Source organism: Calidris pugnax, unplaced genomic scaffold, assembly GCF_001431845.1.
Source record: "Calidris pugnax isolate Ruff unplaced genomic scaffold, ASM143184v1 scaffold398, whole genome shotgun sequence".
Lineage (NCBI taxonomy): Eukaryota > Metazoa > Chordata > Aves > Charadriiformes > Scolopacidae > Calidris > Calidris pugnax.
The window spans coordinates 3250726-3277026 of NW_015091280.1; the positions used below are offsets into that span (position 1 = coordinate 3250726).

At 42.6% G+C, this 26301-nt stretch overlaps 1 protein-coding gene across 1 annotated transcript in view; it reads left to right on the top strand.

The window, feature by feature from the left end:
• Positions 1-9372: 9372 nt before the first annotated feature.
• SPSB4 (splA/ryanodine receptor domain and SOCS box containing 4) overlaps positions 9373-26301 on the top strand; it is a 94568-nt gene continuing 77639 nt past the window's right edge. The window contains exon 1 of the mRNA XM_014960633.1: positions 9373-9625. The gene's annotated coding sequence lies outside the window, so the exon portion shown is untranslated. The remainder of the gene's footprint in view (positions 9626-26301) is intronic.

The following is a 26301-nucleotide window of genomic DNA, read 5'->3' on the forward strand; positions in this document are numbered from 1 at the left end:
TCTATTTTTTTTACGAGGGAAAATACTACAAAAGGAAAAAGGGAGGACTTATTCTCCTCTCCTAGACAACAGCAACTGCAATAGTTAAAGTATTTTACAAATTCAGCAAGGATTGTGTCATATCAGAAGACTAATTTGTATTGACCTATGATCTCTTAGGTTTTTCAGTTTTCCTGCTGGCATCCTGCTCTTTATTTAAATATTTGGGCTTTGCTGCCTGGAGAGTCACTATATCCTTACTGTTTAAATATGATGTAAAACTATTTAGCCTTGGTTTTCGGAAATTTTGGAAAAGTACAAGATGGGCTAGAAGTACACTTCATCTTTCAGAGTTTAGTTAGCCATGGGATGTATGCCATAGTATATCTGACATCATGTAACCTGCATATACGTTACCATAAGAAAATGTCCTCCAGCTCTGTTAGAGGACAGGTTGTTACTTTACAAATTCTCTTTTTATATCAATCGTAACAGATTGAAAACCAAGTGAATAATGGTTCTCAGGTGTATTTCTTAGGATGAGTTAAATGATGATGGTTTATTTGTCTCCTCAGACCTTGAGTTTGCAGCCAAAAGGCCAGGCAGTGGGATGCATTACCCTTGACAGACAGTTACGCCAGAGCAGAACCTCTATTGCAGTCAGAGTTGTTTTCCTTTACAGAGAACTGTATCTCTCTTGTGAACTCTGTGCACTGTCCGGGGAGGGCAGGTAATACCTCAGAGAAGACATGAGCAGAGAGCCTGTATATGTTCTAAGTTGCTGGAAAGTGGCCCTGTAGGTGTGACAGTCCTATAAAGAAAACGATACATTTTCACCTCGCAGCATAGGCTGTCGCAAGAGTTGTAACACATTTTAATTGAGGAGTGGAACTGTTTTCTTCTATGAGCTGGCCCACGCCTATTGTGTGCTTTTCACCTTTGTTCACCATCTGTCCTTGCTGGAGCTGACGTCTGCCATCTGAGGGCTGCCTCCCGATGCTTAATTCTCTGATTAGATGCTTATGGCACCCTCAAAAAAAAAAACAAACCAAAACCAACCAAACCTCCCCCCCCCCGGAAAACCCAAGACAATCGGGTGTCTTTGTATGGTACACACTTCCATATCCCCATGGTGCTTTTGTGCCCACACCCTTACGAACAGCCTTTTGTGTGTCCAGACCCCAGATGGCTGCCTGCAGTCACAGCCTTTAGTAGAAGAATCATATTCAAATTGTCTAATGGATAATAAACTATACTGACTTTGCTTTTGATGTGAATGGATGTTTTCAAGTTGAAGAAACAAAAGATTTCCTGGGGAAAATTACTGAATATATGTATCATTGTAAATCTTGAAGCGGGGGGGGGAGAGCAAGCTGAATAAATTACAAGTATTTATTGAGTTTGCTGAGGAAACAAGCACTGCAGAAGTTGAAGATTAAACCCCAGAATATCTCTTAAATCCTGCTGTCTAAATTATTGCTGCTAAGCAGCTGACACAGACTTTTTTGTATGTTCTGAATTCACACAGGCCATATTTGATACCTGGAATACTTAGCAGTTGAATTTTACTGAGACAAAATGCTTTCAAGAAGACTTTACAGTTGCTAGAGTATTCCCAGAAATTTGCAATGGCAATAACTGAAAACCTTTGAGGCTCTTTCCCCTCCCCTCTGCCCTTCAAATCAAGGAACAGAAAAATATGACACATCCTGAGAGTTTCAGATGGAGTTTCAGATGTTGGTAATCAGTCTGAGCGAAAAACAGTCTTCACGGATATTAATCAGGCTTAAGTGGTATCTTTGAGTAAGTATTCCAGGGCTGGGGAAACCAAATTGTGGATTTTTTTTTTTGGTTGGTTTGTTGCTTGGGTGATTGGGTTTTTTTAACATGATCAAATATGTATTAATGTATTTATATTTTTTTTAGCTTTTTGAGGCATGATGCTAAAACACGTTTCTCTAACAAGTAGGTTTTTTTATCTTTTACTACAACTTTTATTACTATTGTAGAAGTAGTAATTAGCAGTGGACTTTTTTAACATAGAAGGTAAGATTATGAAACAGTAAACTCTTAGCTATATCTAATATTCCTGAAATATTAGAGATATATATTAAAAAACCCTGTAAAACAAAGGTGAATGTCTGGAATATGCTGGATGATAGGGAGGATGTGAATACATCCACCTTTGTTACAGTTTCCACAAGTTTGGGGAAATGTGGGATTTTTCTTCCAGAAGCAAGGCAGAATGCAGGGTAAATTCTGCCTTTTCAAAGAGAAGGATCTTTTTTGGACCTACCTCTTCATTTGTCTGGTAGATATATTTTGAAATCTCGTAGAAATTATCCGCTAAGTAGTTTAGGAAAGCAGTTCTGAAACAAAAACCAGTCTGTTGCAGTTAAAAAATTTCTGAGCACTGTATATGAGACATACATTATTGCTTGTATTTCCAGAAATACATTGTGGGGAAATCTGGATGACAGATCTACTCACATTAGCTCCTCATGATAGCATTTGAAAGAACAGCTAATGTGCTATGGTTTTGCACGCTCAACTTGCCTGTGATCCAAAGTATGCATCTTGTGGCTTTCCATAAGTAATTATTTTGGGATGTCGTATTCATATTAAAAGAAAAAGATAGGAGAGAAAGATCATCACAGTCACTTCTTGCTTACTATAAAGTCAAACCTTTTCCCGTGGGAGGCCATAAAGACCTATTATCTCAGTTGACTGGCTCAAGGAACAAGTACCAATAGTATCAAAAGCATCAATAGTATCTAATCTGAGTTTCCTTCACATGTGTAGTAGCTGATGTAATAGAATGAATACACAGTGATCTAATGATCCAGGGGGCTGGATCAGTCATGATGCAGTCTAAATCAAGCTACGATGATGTTGATGCATTGAGGAGACTTAAGTGAACTAACGAGGATCCCCTTGCACCCCAAACTTATCAGTGTCACTGTACTTTTGCAAAACAAGCACATTATGCCCTGCAGGGTCAGCAGCCCTGTGTACTTGACTTGGTTTGAGGTGTGACAACCATCGTCCCAGACCGTGTATCCATCTCTCCCTACTGAAAATTTTGTGTGTGATTTCTCTCCTGCAATGGACCTTCCTAGAGTTGCCTTTGATTGCTATAATGTACTCCGGGAAGTGCTAGGTAGTAATACCACTTGAAAATTAAAGCTAGTGCAAAATATGATTACGTGCATTATTAGATTTCAAAGCAGAGACCACAACGCCAGAGTCTTGTGATGCTTACTAGCTGCCAGTCAGGTTCTGATGGGGTTTGTGGGATTGTAATGACTTGAAAGGGTCTAATGTAGTTTCAAAGCAACTTCTTAGAAAATGCCTTTTTGTACTGGACTGCAGCAGCCAGTGGAGGTACGGGCTCTCTGGGCTTCCCAAACAAGAGCTACCTCCTCACAGATCGTTCTCAGACAGAGGTTTCTGTGTTGGAATTTAACCACTGGAATTTGCCCTTTAGATTGTGCAGAACCCAAAATAAGTAAATAGAATGAGGTTTGGGTTATTTTCAGTTCTGTAACAACTATCTCCATTGTTTATCAATTGATTCTGTTGCTTCCTCTGAGACATCCCTACCTCGTTTACTGCTGGCACAGGCCAAGTAGTCATTAACAGTGTTTAAGGAAAAACCCTTCCTTAAAAACCTTGGACTGTCTTGTTTCTGTGTTGGTGGACACTTATGGCTGCCCATGGCTGACTGAATTTTGCATGAAGGAAAGACTTGAATACCAACTGCCCAGGGCAGCCGGTTACTTCGGACAGTCCTTGAGACCATGAGCTCTGATGATGATAATACACGAGCAAAACAAAAGGGGACTTGAGCTGCTTTCTTCTTACCTGAGAGTATTGTGTGTGTATAGTCTGAGTATTTTTATTTTTTCTATCTATCTGATGTGTTTGGGGAAGAGACTTGACTATGTTATAGCATGTGAAGTATCTTTGGATAATCTTTGGAAGTACATCTGAGAGTGCAGGTAGCTCTGCTTTTGGGTAGGCAGACTTGACATTTTCAAATAAGCTACTCTTGCAATGTTAAGTATTTCTGAATGTCATCCTTATTTCTCAAATGGGGCATGCAGAATCTTTATCCTCTGCTTAGAATCTTTGAACTAATGAAACATTAATGCAAGTGCTGATTTCCTAATCTCTATGGGTTTTCATCATTGTGGTTGCAGCAGGATGTACTCTAAGAAGGTAAATTCTAACTACTGCCCGATGGCCTATGGGAGCAGATCTCAGGCTCAGTAGCAATTTGTCAATTCATTAAGAGATGCACGTATCCTAGTTTCCTGGTTAATAGCTTTGGTGGACTCTAAGTAGCAGTGGTAAAGTCGGAATTCACCGTTAGAAGTTCATGGCCAGATCAGAATGAAAACGCTCGTGTAGAGAAGCTCTGTCACCAGGTGGTGCTTTGACTGGTTAGAGGAAGGTGTATCCTCCCGTGTTTCTCTGGATCCCTTGATAGAAATGTCCAGCATTCAGGGAAGCAGAGCTTTAGGACTGGAGTACTCTTAAGATTTAAACATCTTGTGTGGGAATTTTGTGAACTTTAGACAACTACAGCTAAGGTCATGTCTTTTCATGTGAAAAAAATGAAATGTTTGAAATGCATGAAAACAAAGATTTTCATCATAAATCTCAGCTTTGGTTCCTCTGTAAGAATGATGGCTGCAGTATTGCTGTACTTAAGAGGGCTGTTAGAAATAACACGGGCTGCCTAAGCACCTTAAATGGAAAATCTGATGCAATGAAACGTTCTTTACAATCCATTAATCTCAGTGGTGTATTTGTACTGTCTTGTGGACTTCAAGGTGGGCTGTGTCCATACTGTCCGTTCTGCTGATAACCTTGTCTTTGTAGCCTCACTTAACTCTCCCTTCTACCTGAGAGTATTGCGTGTGTATAGTCTGAGTATTTTTATTTTTTCTATCTATCTGATGTGTTTGGGGAAGAGACTTGACTATGTTATAGCATGTGAAGTATCTTTGGATAATCTTTGGAAGTACATCTGAGAGTGCAGGTAGCTCTGCTTTTGGGTAGGCAGACTTGACATTTTCAAATAAGCTACTCTTGCAATGTTAAGTATTTCTGAATGTCATCCTTATTTCTCAAATGGGGCATGCAGAATCTTTATCCTCTGCTTAGAATCTTTGAACTAATGAAACATTAATGCAAGTGCTGATTTCCTAATCTCTATGGGTTTTCATCATTGTGGTTGCAGCAGGATGTACTCTAAGAAGGTAAATTCTAACTACTGCCCGATGGCCTATGGGAGCAGATCTCAGGCTCAGTAGCAATTTGTCAATTCATTAAGAGATGCACGTATCCTAGTTTCCTGGTTAATAGCTTTGGTGGACTCTAAGTAGCAGTGGTAAAGTCGGAATTCACCGTTAGAAGTTCATGGCCAGATCAGAATGAAAACACTCATGTAGAGAAGCTCTGTCACCAGGTGGTGCTTTGACTGGTTAGAGGAAGGTGTATCCTCCCGTGTTTCTCTGGATCCCTTGATAGAAATGTCCAGCATTCAGGGAAGCAGAGCTTTAGGACTGGAGTACTCTTAAGATTTAAACATCTTGTGTGGGAATTTTGTGAACTTTAGACAACTACAGCTAAGGTCATGTCTTTTCATGTGAAAACAATGAAATGTTTGAAATGCATGAAAACAAAGATTTTCATCATAAATCTCAGCTTTGGTTCCTCTGTAAGAATGATGGCTGCAGTATTGCTGTACTTAAGAGGGCTGTTAGAAATAACACGGGCTGCCTAAGCACCTTAAATGGAAAATCTGATGCAATGAAACGTAGTTCTTTACAATCCATTAATCTCAGTTGTGTATTTGTACTGTCTTGTGGACTTCAAGGTCTTTACAATCCATTAATCTCAGTGGTGTATTTGTACTGTCTTGTGGACTTCAAGGTGGGCTGTGTCCATACTGTCCGTTCTGCTGATAACCTTGTCTTTGTAGCCTCACTTAACTCTCCCTTCTACCCTTATTGGGAGCTTGCCCGAAACTCAGACCTGTATTCAGGCCTGCATCCAAACAGGGAGAATTCCAGGGCTGTAGATACACACACAGGATATAGAGGCAGTGCCTAAATGGTCTTTTGTGGAGAACTGCTCCTGCCTGTGCTGCGAGGCAGCTCTCACCAGTGAGCTGGGGGGCTACAGGGCAGGTGACCAGGACTGTCAGCAGAGCAGCTGGTACTAACAACCAGAATAGACGTTGACCATAGTGATACCCCGAAACCAAGTGGATAAAACAATAGTAATGGATTTGTTATTTAGATGGATTGTAGGGTCAGGGCTCAATACATTTCCTGCATGTATGTAGGAAATGTTTCCTAATTACTTTTGAGCAGAGCTGGGGGTGGATGAAGGTTCGCCATGCAGTAAGTGTGGCTTGAAGGTGAGTGTGTCTGGGAAGAACAAATTTGGGCAGTTAATTCTTTTCAGTCTGTTTGCCAAGCTCAGATGCCACGATACAACTTCAAACTATGATTTGCATGTGTGATAAAAGTAGGAAGCAGATTATTGCCTTCTCTCTTTTGATCTAAATCAACTTTCCTTTTCCTTGTCTTGCTTCTTAACTGCCCTCACTCTTTGATGGGCAGCAGTGGGCAGCTCTTACTCTCAACTCTCTGCCCAGCCATTCCAAGCAGGTAGGAGAGGCAGACAGTTTCTCACCTGCCCCTCACCACCTAATGGTGGTGCTTCCCAGTCACATAGAGAAACATATATTATCCTTAAGATTTCCTTTCTGATTGTGATTTTTATTTTGTGAGGTAAATCAAACCACTGGAAGACCTGGGGAAACACACCATGCTTATAGCACAGCCTGAGTTCTGCCCTTTGCGGCGCACAGCTCCAGGAACTGTACCCAATGGCTCAGTTTGTTGATTTAGTGTCACAGAATTTATCCTGAAAGGTTCGTAATGTTATACAAACGTGTGCCTCTTCCTCACCTCCCCAGCTATTGTATGAGATGAGCTCAAAAGAACTGGCTGTATCTATACTGTGCTCAAAGTCTGTTTTAAAACTGTGTTAATATTTTAAAATGTGATTGTTTCGTATTCTTTTAATGAGCCCTCATCTATGTACAAATAGCATGTTCTAGGCCTCATTAATCAAAGTGACATTTTCTACACCCTCAAGTGTTTTCACATTTGCACATGAAGTGTGTTCCCAAAACTCTGTGCTGCCTGATTGATCTTTGTATTGTTCAATTTTCAGACCTGGCTGAAAAGATACAAAAGTTGACTTCTAATGTGATTTCTTTAATCTTCTTTTGTAGAATTAGTCTTACAAACCATGTAGAAAGTCTTTCCAAGTTTGCTTTTTGCATCAAGCTTGGCACAGGCTTGAAGGACCACATCCCATCTTGCACTGGAAAACATACTCCTTACTGCCAAAAAAAGTGTTAGGAGACACTGCTGCTTTGGGAAAGTGTGTAAGAGGAAGAATTCTGTTAAAAACTGAGGAAAAGAAAGCAAAACATCCTTCAAGGCACAGGCTCGCCTCTCTTACTCTGTTCAAACACTGCCATTGCCCATTCTAGGGCTCCTCTCCCAGATGAGTGCTGTGGAACAGATATTAGCCAGTGTCCGCATCCAAGAGGAGGATTTAAATTCAGTAACTTGTCTGCTAGTAAAGAGCACAGATGACTACTCATTTTAAGACTTCCATGTGTGTATATATAAACCAGACAAAGACTGCCTGAGGGAATGGGAAGCAGCAGAAAGCCTTTTCTAGGCTTAAAGAACTGTGGAGCATATAGAAAACTCCCATTCATCCCTATTTATTTATTTATTTATTTATTTGTTGTACTTCTGCCAGTTATCCCAAAGGCTGGGGGACGAGCGTGTATACAAGACCTGGAGAGGCGCTTGAGCTAAGTCTTCTTTTCTAAAATATTTCAGTAGGGTTCTGGAGTGTCTGACTCCTGGAGACATCTTTACATCCCCACAGAAGGGGCGCTGCCATTACCTGACACTTTTTCTGCCCACATCACATGGGCTGTGTGAGACACACAGCCAGTTTCACTGCAGCTTGTACGGAGGGTTTCTTGACTGAAGACTCCCAAAGAATTTGCAGAATTTCCTCTCAAATTTTTTTTATGGGCTAGGCATGGGTATTTATCTTGTCTGGCTCAGTTCTTTGCTAAAAGCCTGGCTGAAGATTTTAGTAAAAGAAATAAAGGTAATGTAGAAATAATTATCACCATGAAAGAGCTGAGAGTGTGTGTGTGTAAACTTGCCTTCTCCCTCCCCAGGTGTATAAAGCATAGGTAGAACAGCAGAATTTGAGGAAAAGTACCTGCTAATGCAAGTCCTTCACCTTTGTAAGATTTTGTTGTCTCCTCCTGCAAGAGATGGTTATTTTATGTCATCTTTACGGACTGCTCTAAAGCCTCTGAGAGAGGCTAATGTGGTTTTGGGGTGGGAAGTGCACAGACAGTGTGAGGAGAAGCGGCATCTGACATGTCTGGAGCTCTGGCAAGTGCTCTGTGTGGGAGAGGGAAAATGCAACAGCTGTGTGAAACTTTTCCGATGTTCCTGGTGGTGGTGGTGTTCAGAGCCAGACATTATTGGGATTGGAAAACAGTGATTTTCAGGTCGGTACTTACTGATATTAATGAGTAGCGACGGAAGGGCTGGCCTTTTGACTGTTTTATAACCTGCACTGGTTTGACAGGACTCGCCTTGCCTCTAGCCTTGTGGGTGACCTGCAGCTTACCTAGAAGTGTGTGTTTGGTGTAATTAGAGCTTCACCTGCACGTCTATGGCCTGGAGAGATCACATCATGAAAAAAAACCCACCCAAGAACATACATGCTTTGTTTATCCTCAGCCCCTGTGTGATCTCTCCCGTCCCCAGCTCCGGCTCTCCCTTGCAGACCAGGAGGTGCCAGCAGGAACCCGTTAGCGGGATTTCTGGCATTTCCCTGTTGCTCCCTGGAAGCTGGCAGGCTGACCGTGGGGTCGGATTCTCCCGGGGTGCTCCTCGGCCTCCCGTGGGTGCTCCACAGCCTCCGGGGCCGCGCAGCGCCGCGCACCTCGCCCCAAGGGCACCGGGGGAGGGCGGGCTGAATGGAGGGACGCGGAGCGCGGCGGCACCTTTTAGGAAAAGTTTGTAGGTGCCCGCGGGCGAGTGCCACGCGTGGGCGGCGGGGCCGCGGTGCGGGGAGCCGGGGGCGGAGGGGGGGAGCTGGCGGGCCGTGGGGGGTGGTGGTGGTGGGTGGTGGAAGGGGCGTCGCCATCTGTTGTTAATTCCCCGGTCATTGGATTAGTAACCCGCGGTGATGAGATCAGCGGGATCGGCTTTCGCGAGGGGGCACGGCGCTGGCCGCGCTCCCCAGCTGCGCCGGCCCTCCCGGCTGCTCCCCGGGGCAGCGGCTGGCCCCGGCGCGGCGGCAGCGGCTGGAAGTCGGCGGCTGGGATCTGTCTCCCTCCCGGGGAGAGTTACCGTGTGAAGGGGACGCTCCTGCAAGTCACGGTGGCTGGCGTTTTGTGGGTTTTTGGGGTTTTTTTTTGAGTTTGTTTACTTGTGCTTCGCCTCTCTCCCCGTGGATTCTCCTGCTGCTGGCGTAGCGGATCGGCAGAGGGGCTGTGGTGGGGTTTATGGTAAGTTTGCCACGGGTGGGTTCTGCCGTACGTGGGAATTGTGCGTCTTGTTGCACACCATGTGAGACGAGGTGGTTTTCTTTTTAAACAGTGCTGGCTTTTAAGCTGCTGGTTAAAGAAACGCGCTTCTGAAACGTTTTCTGCTTTATAATGAAATGTTTCACAATGGAAATTAGTTTCCCGAGCTGTAAAAGAGGATTATTTCTAGATGGTAGATAGCTAAAGATTTACGTTTCTTATAAACTTGAGTTTATTTGACTTTGCGCCGGTGAAAGCAGAATCTCTTGCCTAACGATTGCCACAAGCTAATATTTTACAGCGGTTACTCGGTGCTTTTTCCGGCAGTAAAAGCCAGAGCTCGGCTCAGCTGTTCGGCCGGATCTGAAATACCAAACTATCTCCTCAGCAAGGGGAAGGAGCCGAGCCGAGCCGAACCGCGCCTTTCTCGAGCCGAGCCCGAATCTGTGCGCAAGACTCGGGCTTCAACAAAGAAAGGTATTGACTGAATTTGCCCTCACGTTACTTGGGCGAAGTCGCTGGTGGGCGGCCGGTCCTGCGGCAGGGCCGGGGGCCGAGCGGTGCCCTGCGGTCCCGGGCGGACCGGGGGGGAGAGAGAGGGAGAGGGGGGGGGGCTTCGGTACAGGGGCAGCCGAGGAAGTTGCTGTGGCAGCGTCCATGCTGGCAGCAAATCGGTTTTATTTCTTTGTGTTTAGGACTGAGCCCAGGCTGCTACAGAAAGGTGGTGGGGGGGAGCGTCCTATATAGAGGGACGGCCAGCTACAGCCCGTCGGTGCTAAAGTCATAACTGATATTTTCACAGTGCCCCGTTTGCCTTGGGTGACAGAAGCGATCCCCGATAAGATATCTCGACATTGTGAAGCTTATCCTCTGGGGGAAAAACAGCCCCAAAGAGTGACTCTTCATGCTTGTGGCTGAAAGTGGCCTGGCTCACGCTGCGTGTCTCAAAGGATGCTACATTTTTAATGTTGTTTCTGTAACTAAAGCAGCCCGTCGGGAACGTGAATATCAGATTGCTCTTAGGTTATTTGGTGCTGCTGACAGAGTAATGCCAGATACCCTACATTCTCTTAATAACAAACGGAAGTTTTATAACTGGCCTTGGTAGTGGAAGTCTGGTTTTCTCGGTAGCGAATATGCCGGGGTGTCATGCTGCTGACTCTGGATGTCCTTGGATGACTGTCCTGTGCCTCAGTGTCCCTGCCAGGGCTGAAGGGAGGCCCGGTACTTCCCTGCGTCACCAAGATGATAAAACTTGACAGGTCCGTGCCTTGCTGAGGCCCTCCTGTGGGTGTTGCTCGGGAAGAACACCCTGGCGCTGTTAGGCTTGGAGAGCCCTGTGCTCACACCGATACTGTTCTACCGTGTGCTTGCTGGACTTCTGTTTGTCTTTGCAAATGTCACCTCAGGCAGCTTTGAAACACTAGGCTTCCTGTTCGACAGGCTTTGGGGCTTGGGAGTACTGAAGCTGTGCCACCTTTTTGCTAGGAGCTTTTCAGAGTTGAGAGATTCTTGGTTTTTTGCCTAGAAGCACAATCCTCCCGTAGTGAAGTACTAATCGAGTATTTTGCTTCTTGAAAGAACCAGAACTTCTGATTTTTGGTTTGACTAAATTGCAGTCATCTTTGACTCACGTTTGTGCAGCGTAGGAATTTCTGAATGATGGGCCATCTCTCCTGTGACTCCACAAGCAGCAGCTCATTAACTTGTCAGGCTTTATTGTTGCTGTGTAAACTTCTGTAATGGGTTTTCCATGTACTAAGAAAAATCGAGAAAGCTATTTTTGTGGGTTTTTTTTTTTCCTTCACAATCATTGTTTGCCCCTCTTCTCTGTGTAGGTCACTGTCCTTTTTTGTGAGGAAGGAAAATAATTTTCACAGTGGAACTCGATGCCATGTCACAGGACTCCGTGTGATGGTTACTTTGAGTTGGCTTTTCTTAATTCAAACAGCTGGAGACTTCCTCTGAGGAGCTGCTTTGCCTACATATTTGAGGCATGATGATGGCAGTTGAGGAAGAAAGCAGAGCATGGTTTTCTGAGAAGTTAAAAATACTTGGTTAAAGTGATTAGCAAGATCATGTTAGATACCCAGCTGTCCCCATCCCCATAATTCTTCTTGGTCCCAAGAAGATGAGGGTAGAAAGAAGGATGCCTTTACCAGATTCAAGTTCTGTAAGCTATGCTGCCTTTTAACTCTCTTGTCTCTTTAGCCTGCTTGGCTGCTCACTACTGCTGCATTCACATCCTTTACTCAGTTCTTTTTGTGTTGGGGCAACATCACTTCAGTGCAAATTTGAGGCTTTCAGAGTGCTTCCAGGCACGGTAAATCCCAGCTTGAATAATGGTAGCGCAGCGCGGCCTTGATATTCGCATCCATTTCCTCCCTCAGTTAGTGAGGATGAATGCACTCTTCTTAATAGAATATCCGCGTAAAGGAAATCTAGACGTCTTTTCAGTGTAGCAGGTTTCCCAGGGTAGAAGTTTGACGTAAATGGTGCTGGACTTTGTAAATCCTGGCTTAAGGCCAAGGTGAGCCTGATGGCAGAGAGGAGCGGAGGCTCGATGTCGTGGGGGTGCCTGCCCTCCTGACGCCATCCAGGAAGCAAACCTGGGCTCCTGACGCCAGGAGCAAAGGGCTCCGTGCTGGCAAAACCCTGTTGAGATGGACGCAGCTAATTTAGTGTTAATTACATTAATACCCTATACAATTCGATGCTAATGGAGTTATAAGGCACACATGTTATCCTGGGGTCTTAAAGGATTTATTGCAGTATTTTTTTGTGATGAAGGCAATGCTTAGGGCTGTCCGTTGAACAGCTAACCAATTTTTTGAAATCTCAGCGTAGGGTTGCTATATGTAGCTAAATATTTACTAATAATTCTGGAAGCTACTGTTGTTGCCCTTAACTGTTGGAAAATAAACATATGCTGTGGACTGAAACTCACCAGACCAGATAGCTCCCTCACCCACGTGTGGCTTTTGGGGACTGTGTCCATGCTGGTGAATCCGTGTCCCTCCTGCAGCACACGCAGCCTTCAGGGATGGCTTAAAGCTGGCTTTTTGACATGCAGTTTAGGCGATGGAGAGCTCTGTTAGCTGCTGTGTGGTTGTGCTGTAGGATAAGGTGTTAATGCATCGTGTGCTTCCTGGAAGAGTAATTTATGTCTTTTAGACTTCTGTAACTTACGCTCAGGTTGTATGTGGGCGTTTTGCCAGTTTGCTTTGAAAAGGTGGGTGTGGGTCACTAGACCATATCCTACAACTCTACCAGGGTGTGCCCCTCCAGAAGGGCTGACTCCAGAGTTTACTAATAGGGAACAATCAACTGTTGTCCTTTGATTTGAGAAAGTTACTTTGTTACACTCTTGAAGATATCCTTGTTTGAAAGCATCCCTGTACTCGACCTGTGCTCTATCTCTCTGTGCTCTGGTTTGAAGTGGTGGGTGCTGTCTGAACCCCACGTTAAGGTCATGCTGTCAGGAATGTCATGATGTCAGGAAATGCCTTTTCCTCGCCTCGGCTGCTTGCACTGCTTTGCAGCCCGCAGTTCTTTTAGATTGTTTAGTGATAAAATTGGAGTGTGGGGATTTTTTTGTGCGTGTGGAAAGCTGACAGTGTAACGGGTATCATCCACGACCTAGCAAGGAAAAATCCTTGCCCTGAAGAGATTTTATTTTAAAGCAAAGGTTAAAGAGAAGTGTGTGACCCGTTAGCCTTGATGGCAGCACGGAGAAATGCATCAGAGGAGAGGAAGAAAAATGTGGCTTATGTTTTGGGAGCAGTGCTGGGTAAGGGAGAGCAGTGCTGGTGGGGTGTCACGGCTTTGAGCTAAGAACTGCAGCTGCAATTTGACTGGCAATATTTGATTAAAACCTGGTGGCTATATTTTGGCTATCTTTGCTCTGTTAAAGACTGGGCCTGCCCATGGGGAGCGTTGGGTAGAGCTCACTTCTTTCCTTTGGTTCCTTTTGGACCAAAAATGGAGTAGTGACAGGTAATGGCCTATTTAGACATGTGTATGTGTGTATGTTTGATCTGTGGGTGTGCTGCCTTTTTTTTTTTTAAAAGGAATGTCATCTTTACAGTAGGGGCCAATGGAGTGCAGCTCCTAATGTGTGTAGTGATTGAAATGCAGAAATTTAACACAATTTGTTGTGTTTGGCCCTAGGAAAAAAAAAAAAAGAAACACATGAGGGAGTTTATATCTGGTTTGCTTCCTTAGTAAGAAGTGAAGTACCTGGGCTAAGCACGGGTGCTCAGGTTTGACTGAAATCTCTTCATACTGAAGTCACTTGAACTTAGACCAATGCTGAGCAGTATTTTGTTTAATTTTTTTGCTTCTCTCTGCTTATTCTATGTAAATTTGGGTTGAACATCAGTGGCTAATCCTGCTCTTGACTGGTGTGAGATGACAGGTTTTATTGTGTAGCACTGCAGAGCCCGGGTGACTTAGCAACTTTATCTTGGAGGATTTGTCAGAGGCTGAAGTGACAAGTATGATTTGGTGCGCAGCGCAAAGCGCGGCAATGTAGAAAATCCATCTTTCAGCTGATTGCAAACTAATTCTTTCAGAGCTGTGCAGCAGACTCTTTAGTTGAGTTTGTTTTCTTGATTTAAATACGTGCATTTCCAAGAGCTCATCGTTCTTTTCTCATTTTACCTGTCATCAAAGTCTGGCGCGCACTTGTCTTCTGTTAGACTGGGTTGTCCCTTTCTACGTTAACAACTCCCAAAGAAGATCTCTCAAAGGACTTCTGAGAGAGAGAAAAAAGATTGCCCATGTTGATACTGTTTCAGCAGAAGAATGAGGATTTTCTTCTTGCACAAGCTGGTCCATTCCCTGGAACCTAATCAACCTCTGAACTGCAATAGCTCTGTCTCCTGAAACCTTCCCTTGGCGGGGTGGCTTCTGGTGACAGCCTGGGACATCTGAGTCTCAAGGCTACGATAAAGGACTACAGTAGGACTGCTGACTTGCACTTTGCTATTGTATTTCTTTAGTGGTTTTTCTGCTTTGTACCTGAATGCAGCAAAGCTCTGTGTGAGGGGGAGAAGTGAGGCCACTAGAGACCATTCAAGCTCCTACACCCAGCAGCAGCAACTGCCTCATGTGACTTTGTTTTTCTTGTGATTAAACTGCAATATTCTGTAGTCTGAGCAATGCGGTTTCCATTTCTTTTTAAATTCAGTAGCCTTTGTTAAAAGTGGTGTTTAAAATTTGGCTTGTTTAAAATTGCTCTTTCAAGGGGGCATTAATCATGTGAGAGCGCTTGCTTTAGGCATGGAAAAAGGTGGGATTTTTCAAAACTGCTGAAAGGTTTAGATACTCAATTGTCCTTTAATTTTTACTGTTTCTCCTACATCTTTTCTTCAATGAATGTAGAAATAAATTCCCTCCAGTGGAGGGCTACATTTTTCAGTAGATATTGGAGTTCATAATTTTAAAAGAAAGCCTTGTTGCACAAAGTATTTATGTCAGTGCTACATTTAATACTGAGAATGTGCTGTCCACAGAAATCCCTAAGTGGTGATGGTAGCTGGAGGCATGATCTATGAGTTCGGTTTTTTTGTTTTTCTTTAAAAATATTCTGAATAATAGTTTAATTAGGGAGGTCCAGAAAGTTGGAAGCTGGAAGAAAGTTGGCTGTTATCTTTGAACACTGACCTGTTCCCCAAAATCTTGAGCTTATTTAATAATTAAACTATTTTTGATAAAAGCCACAGAATGCACAGTTGTGTCAATGATGACTGTATTGCTTCAGAGGTGAGAAAATGCTGTGACAGTCACACTTATGTGTAGCCAAGGAAATAGTTGGATTAGGTGTTGGGTGAAGAGCATTTTAAATTCGGAGCTTTAGCTATTTTGTAAGTTACTAGCTAAATTATAAAAGGTTTCTTGTTTTGAGAATTACTTTAAGGGTAGCTTGGACATATAGAACAATCTGTGTTTTTTCAAGCTAAATATTTTAGACTCTGTTTCCAGAGTAAGTTCTGCTGTGTTCCTTGCAAAAGGTTGTCGTGTGCTTTTGGCAGCAGAATCATTGTGGTGTTTTGAAGTGAATACTTGCTTTAAAATAAAGTTCAAATATGAATTTGCTCATGCTAGTATTCCTTGGTCAATGATGTCATTGCATATAATTTTGTACTGTATCCTCTATTTGACTTTGTTTATGTGAGTTGTTGGCTTGAGTGAAAAATGATCCTAAAATGCAGTGTAGCTAGCCTGGGGATTTAAGAGTTAAAATTGAAATGTGCTCTTGATGGCATTGTTTGTGTTGTATTATTTGCTTTTCTGGTGGAAAGAGACACTTAGTTGAGGTTAAAAAAAGCCCATTAAAATTAAAATTTAACTACTCCATTTGGTTGGTTATCTTCAAAGTTTATCCTTATTTAACCTGTAAAAAGATCGACTTGTAGATATTTTTTCAGATTTGTGTGACATATTTGCATAGGGAATCGAGTGTCTGTTCCCCAGGGTTTATCACTGGTCTGCCTGGGCTTAAGCTGAGGACCTCAGTGTGTGACACTTGCACTTGCTGAACTTTTTCAAGGCCCTGGGAATATTTTTGGGCTCCAGTTATTTCACTTCAGCGGGGTCATTATTTTACCCTTTGCGTAGCAAAGAAGCAGCAGCGTGCCCCTAGGTTGATAAATTAAATTCTGAGTTTTGATGGTTTCATCCCATGCTGTATCAAAGTCCCTGTCTGTGGAGCACAGCAGCGAGGTGGTTATTTTGGGGCTGTGACCTTGCAAAGAGGTTTAGTTGCATTATGTTGCCTTGGCTTTCATAAATTATGATGTAGCATAAAAAAGCCAAAATACGATTTTCCATGTTGTCATTGAAGACTGTTGTTGAGCCTGTCAGAGCTGACAGAAGTTGTTTGAACTCAAGATGATGACACATCAAAGTGTGTAAAAGACAGCAAACATTGCCATCCCCACCTCATTTTGACTGCATCGCTGCGTGTTGGTGTGACAGGGTTTGTGCCAGCTGTTGACTGTGTCCCTGCATTTCAGTATTGTCAGTCTCTGATGCTATTAACATCTGGGTAATTCTTACTGTGATATTCTCACTTCTAATTAAGAGAGTACTGATCATTCGCTAAATATTTATGCAGTCCTTGGTTTTGATGTTGCAAGATAAAAAGGGTGTGTTTTCTATCATCTTTGGTATTCAAAGGCAAATAATGCATTGAAGCTGCTGATTATTTAAAATGATTAAAACATGAAATAAAGAGGTTCCTTTGTACTTTGGTCAGTGCTGACGTAACTGTTTCCAGCAGTCTAGAAAATCTTACACGTAATTAGTTCATTGATGGCTTGTTTAGACTAAGATGCAGTGTTGTAAGCGCAATGATCTTCTACCAAAGATGTGAGAATGTGCTCAGGAAGGATTTGTTACAACATGTATCCTATCTCATCCTTTGAGGTTTAAATATAACGAGATATATTAAACAAGCATGAGCATGAGACCTGGAGTGTGTACTGGGTGTTCTTAAGTTTCTTAACGTTCATATTAACGGTATGTGAAGCAAAGTGTGTGGGTGGAGGGAAGGAAGGGCAGAGAGACTTGCCTGTACAATAACTCTCCCGGTAGCTGCGTACTGAAGGATGGACATAACGGGAGGAGGGAAGGAGAGGAACATTCAACAGGACGAATTCTTGGAGGTGCACCTGGAGAAAAGGTGATTCATTTATGAAAGGGACTAAGCTTAAGTGTTCATCAGGATTTAAAAATGAAATTGGGAGTGGAAATAGACTTAGTAGGCAGGGTGAGGTGTCAGAGTTGTTGCCAGATACTTCTGTGATGCTCAGACTCTGGTGGGAAGTCAGCACTGATGTGGTAACATACTTTCCCTCACCTCAGTAAGCTGCGGCGGGATGGGAGAATGTGTGTGAGGCTGCTGCCTTGAATTTATGTCTAGGGATGTGGTGGTCCTGGTCCTTCAATTTGCTCTTTTTTGCCTTTTTTTTTTTTTTTTTTTTTTTTCCAGTGAGCCACTTAAAGCATTGATAATTGGCTTGCGTTTCCTACTCTTAGAGCCTGTAACAAGAATCAAGTTTATTTTTACTCATCTGCACCTCTTTCTAGCAACGTTGAATGATAGTGCAAGAGAAGAAAAAATCCATATGTGCCAGGCCATCTCAGTTTAACTGCTGGAAGAAGACACCCAGGGGAAATTCAAGCTGAAACGTATCAACACTCTGGGGACATGTGACTGACTGATGAGCTAGCTTTTACTGCTGTACTCCATCCACATCCTGCTAATAGGAGGTGTGTGAGCAGGAAATCTTAATGAATACAAAAGCCAACCCTTTCCCTTTATTTTTAGACTTTGTTTTCCCTGGTCTGAAATAGTTTTGAACTTGGGGGAGCTAAGCCTGAGGTTGGGCAGAAGTGTGACTTAGTAGTGGATGCTGCCTGGTGTGCAGCTCTTCAGGAGCTGAGGGGGGAGACTGTATCTCTTTCCCTGTAGCTAGGGGTTGCTGAGATTGATTGATCGTCAGTGTAACATAATTCCAGTGTGTGGAAGCCTGATACCCTGTTTGCTTCTGCAAATGGATGAAGATAGTGAATTAAAGCAGAAGTATTTTTCTTTTCATTTTGGGTATTGGAAAGAGTGAGAAAACCACTGCCTAAATCTGGCATCTAAGTTTAGATGTCTGAATTAGCAACGCAGGAGACATAGTAGTGAGTGTAGCAGGCAGCTCAGCTCCTCCAGAGCAATGCTGGCAGTCTAGACAACTTGGGCACTAAACTCATTCAGGCAACTAAGCTCTGCAGAGCAGGCAGCTCTTGACACCCGTTGTGAAAAATGTGTGTGGGATGCTTCCTCTGGATATCCTCACACCGAGGTGGAACTGGCGTTTTAGTGCAGCTTTCAGCACAGAGCTCCCACTGAAGTGGTCTTCACAATGGATTTTCTGCTTGTGCTTTTCTTTTTTTTAAATCTGAATATTTGCATGTAGTGGTTTTTGCTTCCACAGCTGTTCTGTGTTTGGTTTCCTAAGTGGTAAGAGATGTGGTATGCTGAAATCAAAGCTGAGCCTCATAGGCTATTGTATAAATATAACTGTAAGGGAGAACTCAAGCAGTTGCTGTATTGCAGCAAAGATGCGTGGGTTGATGGTAGAATTCAGTTGTTGTGTTTGGGTCTCTTATGGTGCAAGAAGAAATTTTTATTACATGTAATAATTAGCTTTTGAAATAAAGGGGATTATCTTTCATTTTAATCACTCTGCCTTAATAGCAGGGAAGTGTAAGAATCCGAACTCTGTCCTCAGTGTTTTCTAGAATGACATTTTAATTGAATTTTATATTTATGGGACTGATACTTAAAACTTGTCATTCTCATGGGTTCTTACCCATTCCCCTACTGTATATTCATCAGTTGTATTTTTAAAGAGTGTAAACTTCCTGCTCATCTTGCCAAAGAAAAAATCCCGTAAACAATGTTTTGTGAAGAGAATTATTACTCCTACTGGTCATAATATTCAGCTACGCTTCTCTTGTTAACATGAAGCATTATATAGTTGCTTCATATCCAGTACGTGAATAGCTTGTAAATAAATAACAAAAGTAGGTTTAAATTTCATGCTTGTACTTAGCAAAACTAATGGCTGGTAATCAGCGTAATGGCTGATGATAGATTGTGCTGTGCCAGCGGGGAACTTGTGCCCAGAAAAAGTAACACAAGATCAGGAGTGGCGAGAGACTGGTTGGTGAATGTGTTCTTCTCCAGATGCTTTCTTAATTCCTTCAATTAACTTGATTAAGCAGCTTAGCTTAAAGAAGCGGAATTTGTGATTTGGAAGTTCTCCCATGTAGTATATTCCCGTTGCTTTAGGAATTAATTCCTTTAATATTTTGTCTGTGTAAAGCAGGCAGCCTTGGTTGCTCCTGTGTCTTGCCGAGACACGCGATGGTGTGTGCTTAGTATGAGGAGCACACACAGGGGTGGGTTTTCTGCTCTCTGCAATTGGATCTAGGCAGAAGTCATAAATCACAGTGATTTCTGCACAGCACAACTGAATGGAGACTGACTACCTTATTTTTTTTTTCTATTAGTATTGAAAGTTCTCCCCTGCTTAGATCACTATGAATCCTTCCTCAATAGAGAAGAGCGAGGCCTTTTATTTCCTTTTGCCTTTTACTCCAGAGCTGTGTTTCGTAGTGCAAGGTCAGCTCTGAATGCTGCCCTCTGGTACCTGAGCGGGGCAGCTGGTGTATCTATGGTAGAGCCTGACCAAAGCAGCAACTGAGAAGACTTTATACGTGGGATTCTTTCTTCAAGAGCACTGTTCCAGTTAAAGCATTTGAAGGTGCACTGTCTCTTGAGTGTCTGTGTTGGCTGCAGCTGTAGCACAGTTCACCGAATGTTCTTCCTCCTACAGTTGCTGATCAAGTGACTGTTCTTGTATTCTCCAGACCATTATTTTAAGGCAGTGGTTCCTAGCCAAAGGAATTGCTCTGAGAGACCACTTTGGAGCGTAGTTAAACTTCTTAGTTGTACCATCAGTGCCCTCACTGGGTAACCTGGTACATCCTTTTTCCCACCCACAGTGTTAAATAGGGAATAGAGATAGGGATATTAGATAGGGAAGTTAGATGGTAGCACAGGGTTGCCATCCGTCTCTCTCTGTTTGCTTTCCTTGAGGCTGTTTTCTCTCTTTCGAGTAAGAATGGTTATGTTATAGTGTCCTCTATTTTTCAGAGCACAGAAAAGTGGCCTGACATGAAACCTGATGGTACCAGAGAGCTTGCCAGTTAGTAACTACCGCAGCGCAAACCTAGGGTTGACTTCTGGCTATTATAGCAGCCTGGAGCTCTGTGTGGCTCATCTTCCATGTTTTTAGCTGCTGGCCCAACAAACTGTGGATTTCCAAATGATAGGTCTTTCCATCTGGTTCTGGCTTGCCCTTCCAGCAGGAACATGCCCTCAGTTCCACTGGTATGTAGCCATAGATTATTTTGAACCGTTTTGTGAATAAATAGAAGTATTTTTTCAGTCTTAGGAATAGTGGTGTCTCAGTGTCTCACATAGATTGTCTCTAAATCCATGCAATAGCTTTGGAAATAGGAATCTGTGTTTATAACTGGTTGGGTTTTTTTTCTGTCAAGAATTTCAGAAAAGACCCTGATACTACTGTTACCTTTTTATCCTCCCCTTGGTTATAATATAATAATCAAAATTGTGACATAAATGGTTTGATAATTACTGGTGAGTCTGTAGATTGGGATTGAACTAGGTATCTGCTACCTATTGAAAGGTGGTGGTTGAGTGTGCTTGTGTGACCTTTCTCTTTCCAGCATTGCCAGGTGGGCTGTACTGGCCTTCAGAACCTTTGCTGTGGAATTGGAGGTAAATATCTTTAAAAGATACTAAAAAATGAAAGGAATGTCCGAGCATTTTTTGGTGGCCTAATATATGCATTGGTTTCTCCCCCTTTCTCAATGTTGATTAGGAGGGGAACATTAAATGTTTTGTTATGTTGGTTCTGGAAATATATGAGATGAGTTCCTTTCACTGTTTTCACTTCTAATTGCGTGGAAGATTTATGTCCATTGCAAAATGGGTTCAGGCTGGATATTAGGAAAAATTTTTTCACTGAAAGGGTTCTCAGCCATTGGAATGGGCTGCCCAGGGAGGTGGTGGAGGCACCATCCCTGGAGGTGTTCAAAAGACGGGTTGATGTAGTGCTGGGAGGTATGGTTTAGTGATGATGCTCCTTGTTTGTTGTGTGGGTGTCTATTGTTGTCAGTTAGGTTGACGGTTGGACAAGATGATCTTTAAGGTCCCTTCCAACCTAGAAGATTCTGTGATTCTGTGATTAATTTTATCCTAGTGATGAGCTCATCTGCATCATAGAATCTAAATTTAGTTAGGTGAATCCCACCTGTGGGGTCTGGTTAATATTTGCAGCTGATTTTTTCTAATTTGGAAACAAGTGATCTTTCAGAAATTGGAGTGGCCCAGTGCCTGTGGAGAAAATAGGAGCAGCATCCACCAGGGATTAGTTGTGGTGAAGCCTCTGGAGGATGGTCAAGAAGACTCACATGGTAAAGAGCTCTGTCAGTGGGGGAGAGTCAAAGCCTTCATTCTTAAGAAGAAGAGAAAACAGCAACACACAAAGTCTTTCCTCCTGTTATGCAATGAGATGAGCTTGCTGTAGAATCTTATGTCTTGATGACTAATGAAAGCCAGTTAGCCTTTATAAGCCAGTCTTGCCTAATTGTAATTATTTTGGGTATGTTTCAGCTTTTTGTGACTAGTTGAATCCTAATATGAGAACAAATTTAAGTCCGTTAGGAAGGCTGCATGATTAAGCAACCACATGTGGTTTCCAGCATTAAAAAAGCTGACAATGGGATGTTGCAGAGAAAGGAGGGGAGGAAGGGCTGGAAAGGAGAGGGAGACCGGAAGGACCAGGGTTGTAGCAGAAAGAAGCTCTTTACCATAAATCTGTGATGGAGATGATATGCAGGGAAATGGAAAATACCTGTTTCTCATTCCTTCACTGTGGAGGAAGATCACTTCATGAGAGAGATTCTTCAAGTAGTTAGAAGCAATCATAAACTTCTGCTTTTTAACGCTCCATTTAACTTCCCTTCTGCAAAAATTACTTTCTTAAAACCTGGGTTTGTTTTTGATCTGTCTTAGCTGTAATAGAGTTAATGATAAATATTAAAATGCACAACTGCTCTTGATCCCATGATTCTATTAGCAATTTCCATGTCTGTACAATGCTTCTGGGAAAAGCATATGTCAGTTTGTCTTTTGAAAGACTTCTTGAAACTTAAAACCCTCATATTTCTGGTATCTTTAGATACTCTTTTTTCTTAACCTATTGGCCACAGGATTGGCTTTCCTTTACTGAAGCAGTTTGTAGTGTTTGTGCAGTATCCAGCGTGGTTTTACGTTTAACTGAGTGAGGTAGTTTGTATGTGACTTCCAAGTCTGTTGCAATGAGTAAACCATAGTTTGCTTGATAAACGCAAATTTGCATTTATGCTGATGTGAATACCTTGGTTAGATGTCGAATGATTCTGGAAGGATGTTTGTATTAATTCAGTTCTGTCCTGCTCTTATTAAGGATGTGGTAAACAAAACCAAGTCTAGCTCTGATAAAGGTGAAAAAAGAATAATTTTCCCAGATTTGTTTGGGAATGTGGGCTATATTGAGTGTGTTATGGTTTTACAACTCAATGGGAAAATTGTAATAATAATAATAATTATTATTATTTTGTTTCCTAGAGATAGTCCCTTACTTTTAAAGACAATTCTAAATGTTATTTTCATTCTTTATTGTGCTGGTTATCAAGGTAGTCTGTGTATCTCAATGGAATCTAGGGTTTCAGTTGTTTTTCCAGAATTAAGAACTCTGAACATTAGTTATTTTTATTTATTTGGTTTTTATGTTATACCTGTTGTATTTACTAATGTGCTTTCTCTGTGTGTAGTCCTGCTGATCCAAAGTTAGACAACTTATTTTTCTTCAGGGCAAAGCAGCAGCCTGCCTGAGTTAATGGACAATCAGTGTCTGGCAAATTCAGAGGGTGTCTTGAAGATTCTTTGCAATAATATTGAATAAGGGGGGTTGTGCAAAGATTAATTGTAGTGTGTTCATTTTTATGTAGCTTTCGCAAGACTTTCAGAATGTGATGCCAGTTATTTTATTTCCGTGACAGTACACCTAGAGATTGAGTACTAGTATCTTTTCAGTCTCCTCAAAACTTGCTTCCTGGTACAATTTTCTTCCAAATAATTTTCAGTCTTTTTTTTTTGCCCCTTTTCCTGCAATGCACCAAAGAATTATATGTGATTGCAATTAACTGTTACAAATAAAATTCCACTTGAAAGAAAATTCTGTATGGAATTAGCATAGAATGCTTAGCAGTGGGAACTTCAGTGTGAAGTTATTTTAGGAAGTGCAGAGCTGTGTTTGAGCTCAGAGATTGTAGTCTGTGTTGAGACTCCTGAAGGTAGGCACAAAGCTGACTTATTTTTATCCATACCTCTATTAGGAAGTCTGGTGTGGGCTTTTTAAAGCACTTTCCTGTGGTCAAAAATACCTGGAATTGTTGGCACTTGTATCATGAAATTCTTCTAGGATATGCAGTGTTAGGTCAGTAGTAAAGAGATGGAAATGCTACTCAGAGCAGCAACTTGTTTCACCGTGGCTTTTCCTAGTTGGAGACCCTCCCTGATTTTAACACTGGGAAGAGTCTGGGATACTTCTTCTCTGTAGAACACTGTTTGTTTGAAAAGGCAGCCTTTCCGCTTAGTCTGGCTCTAGCTAGGGCAGTGAAAGATCCAGAAAGAAAACATTCCATGTAGCCTTCACCACTTTGAGACTCATCCTGGGTTCTCACCAAGGCTCCCTTGTGTCTTCAGGAGGAGCCACAGGCTCTTGATGTGGGGACATAACTGGCTGTAAATCTTCAACTCTGTAAGTCCCTGTGGCCTTTCCCAGCCTCTTCTACATTACCAAGTGCCCTATTTCCTAAATTAATAGCGAGCACAAACGAAAATACTACTCTGTAAAATGGGAAAGCTTTTATGTGCATAAGGAAAATCAATTTTGTTGCTTGGAGCTCAGGCGGTTTGTTTCTATGATATTACTTTCTCCATCATCCTCATTTGTCTGTGCAATTGTTTTCTTCTGACAGATGGGCTTTAGCAGAGGCGTGTGTTTAAGACAGATGAAATTCATTGCTGTTGCTTAAAAAAAATGCGTTGAGGTTTCTTTGAGGAAACATTTATTTAACAGGAAGTTGGTTTGTCTTATTGTTAGCACTCAAAAGCTGCGTGTAACTTCATTTGTCGCCTCACCTGGGAGATACAAAATCATCTGTATTTGTGATGATGCGCTTCCTTAAGATAGATAAAGTCCATTTACTGAATTTCTGCTCTTTAAAAGAAGTCGTGTTAGAAACTGCAGGACTAATGAAGCATTGCTTCCTGGGTTTGTGTCTTGTGACTGACTTAACTTGGAGCCTTTAGGACACTTTGCCGGCAGTTGCAGCGTTGAAGTGAGGTCATTCTCTTCTGGGTTCTTTGACAAGATATGAATTCGTAGCCCAGCCTGGTCTTCCATGGGGTCACTTCCACGATGTCTGTCCTCTCCCCAGCTGCCCCTGCTGTAGGAACATAGTTATCTTTGAGCCTGCTGCTGTGGTGTCAAATTTGGCCGATGTGGCTATTGACTGGAATAGTTAAAGGGGAAGGGTTGGGAGGGATGCAGATGGCGTGATTGTGTAAGCCTATTTTCCTATTAAACAAAAGAATAAGCTTTTGTTCAGGATCGAACTTGTTCTCGTGTATTTATCTTCTACATGTCTGTGCAAGCACAATGGCTGGGTTCCCTCCAGCCCTGCCCTCTCCCTCTCCCCACGCAATCCTGAAGGGAGGGAATGGCCCCGAGCCCTGTGTGTGATTGTGGCTCCCCTGCAACAGATCACCCGCGGCTTGTCGGAGACAGCCTTTTTGGGCATCTTCTTCTTGTGAGTCTGTTCAACTTTCTGCAGGGGGGGAGAGTATTGTCAACTCTTGTCTGTTGTGTTTGGCCAGAGGCATAATATGTTTTTGTCACTGGAGTTTGGCAGCACCGTTGGGAGTATTAAAGCCACCCAGGTCAGATCAGGAGCTGCCTCTAATGGGCTGCTGCAGCTGAGCTGAGGACAAACGTAGTTCGGCCATTCCAAGGGATTTTAAGATGTTAGTGAACGTCTTTTTGTAGACAAAAAGGTGGAGAGGGTGAGCACTCGACTCATGCACTGACTGCAGAACGTACAGACAGGCACTGTCAGAGTAGACCCATCTCTTGTAGAGTCTGGTAAGTCTACAGCAGCCTCGTGATTAAAAAAGAAGAGCTGCTATTAATGGGTGTTCCTCCTTATCCCCATCCTCATCATGATACTGCCCCAAGAAAACCAGGTATAGACCTGGGCTCCGTGATGATTTACAAAGGCTCAACGGGCTTGGAATACATTAACATGTATAATACTGTGACTGAACCTTGAACTAATCACTAGAGCGTGTTGTTACAGTTTCTGCAGTTGCAATAAAGTTTTGGTGAACAATTGTGTTAAGCTAGAGGGGCTCTCGTCTGTGTGATTGGCACTTTCTACCAGCTTTGTACCTCCCCACAGTCTGCTCAGGGATCATCTCTGGCACGTCCCCTGGGATTTGCTGCTGGCTAGAATAAGGAGTGGTGCTTTCCAGGAGTCTTTTTCATCTGTGACTTTCTAGCTTTTCTGTCTTTTTGAAGGCCAACTGGCTCCACTGTACATTACAGCAAGAGAAAGGTAGTGGGAAGGTATTCAGCCCTCATAGTCATCATTTAGTGAATGTTCTGGTTTTGAAACTGAAGTTGTAGGGGTATTGATCCTCTACAAAGCTGTAGAGATACAAGTAAAATAAATTACCTAAGAGATATTAGACCAGTGAAAAGTAGTAATGACCGGAGAGAGACTGCAATATTAGAACTTAATTATTCTTTGGGTTTTAAATCTCATGTGGTCTGACACCTATTGGTATTATAGGTGTTATTTGGTGAAGCACGGCTGAATAGAAATGTAAAATGGTAAATGATCCTGTAAAATGTGAAGTAGAGCTGAAAACATAATTCTTAATTTAGTGTTAAGCCTTTTTC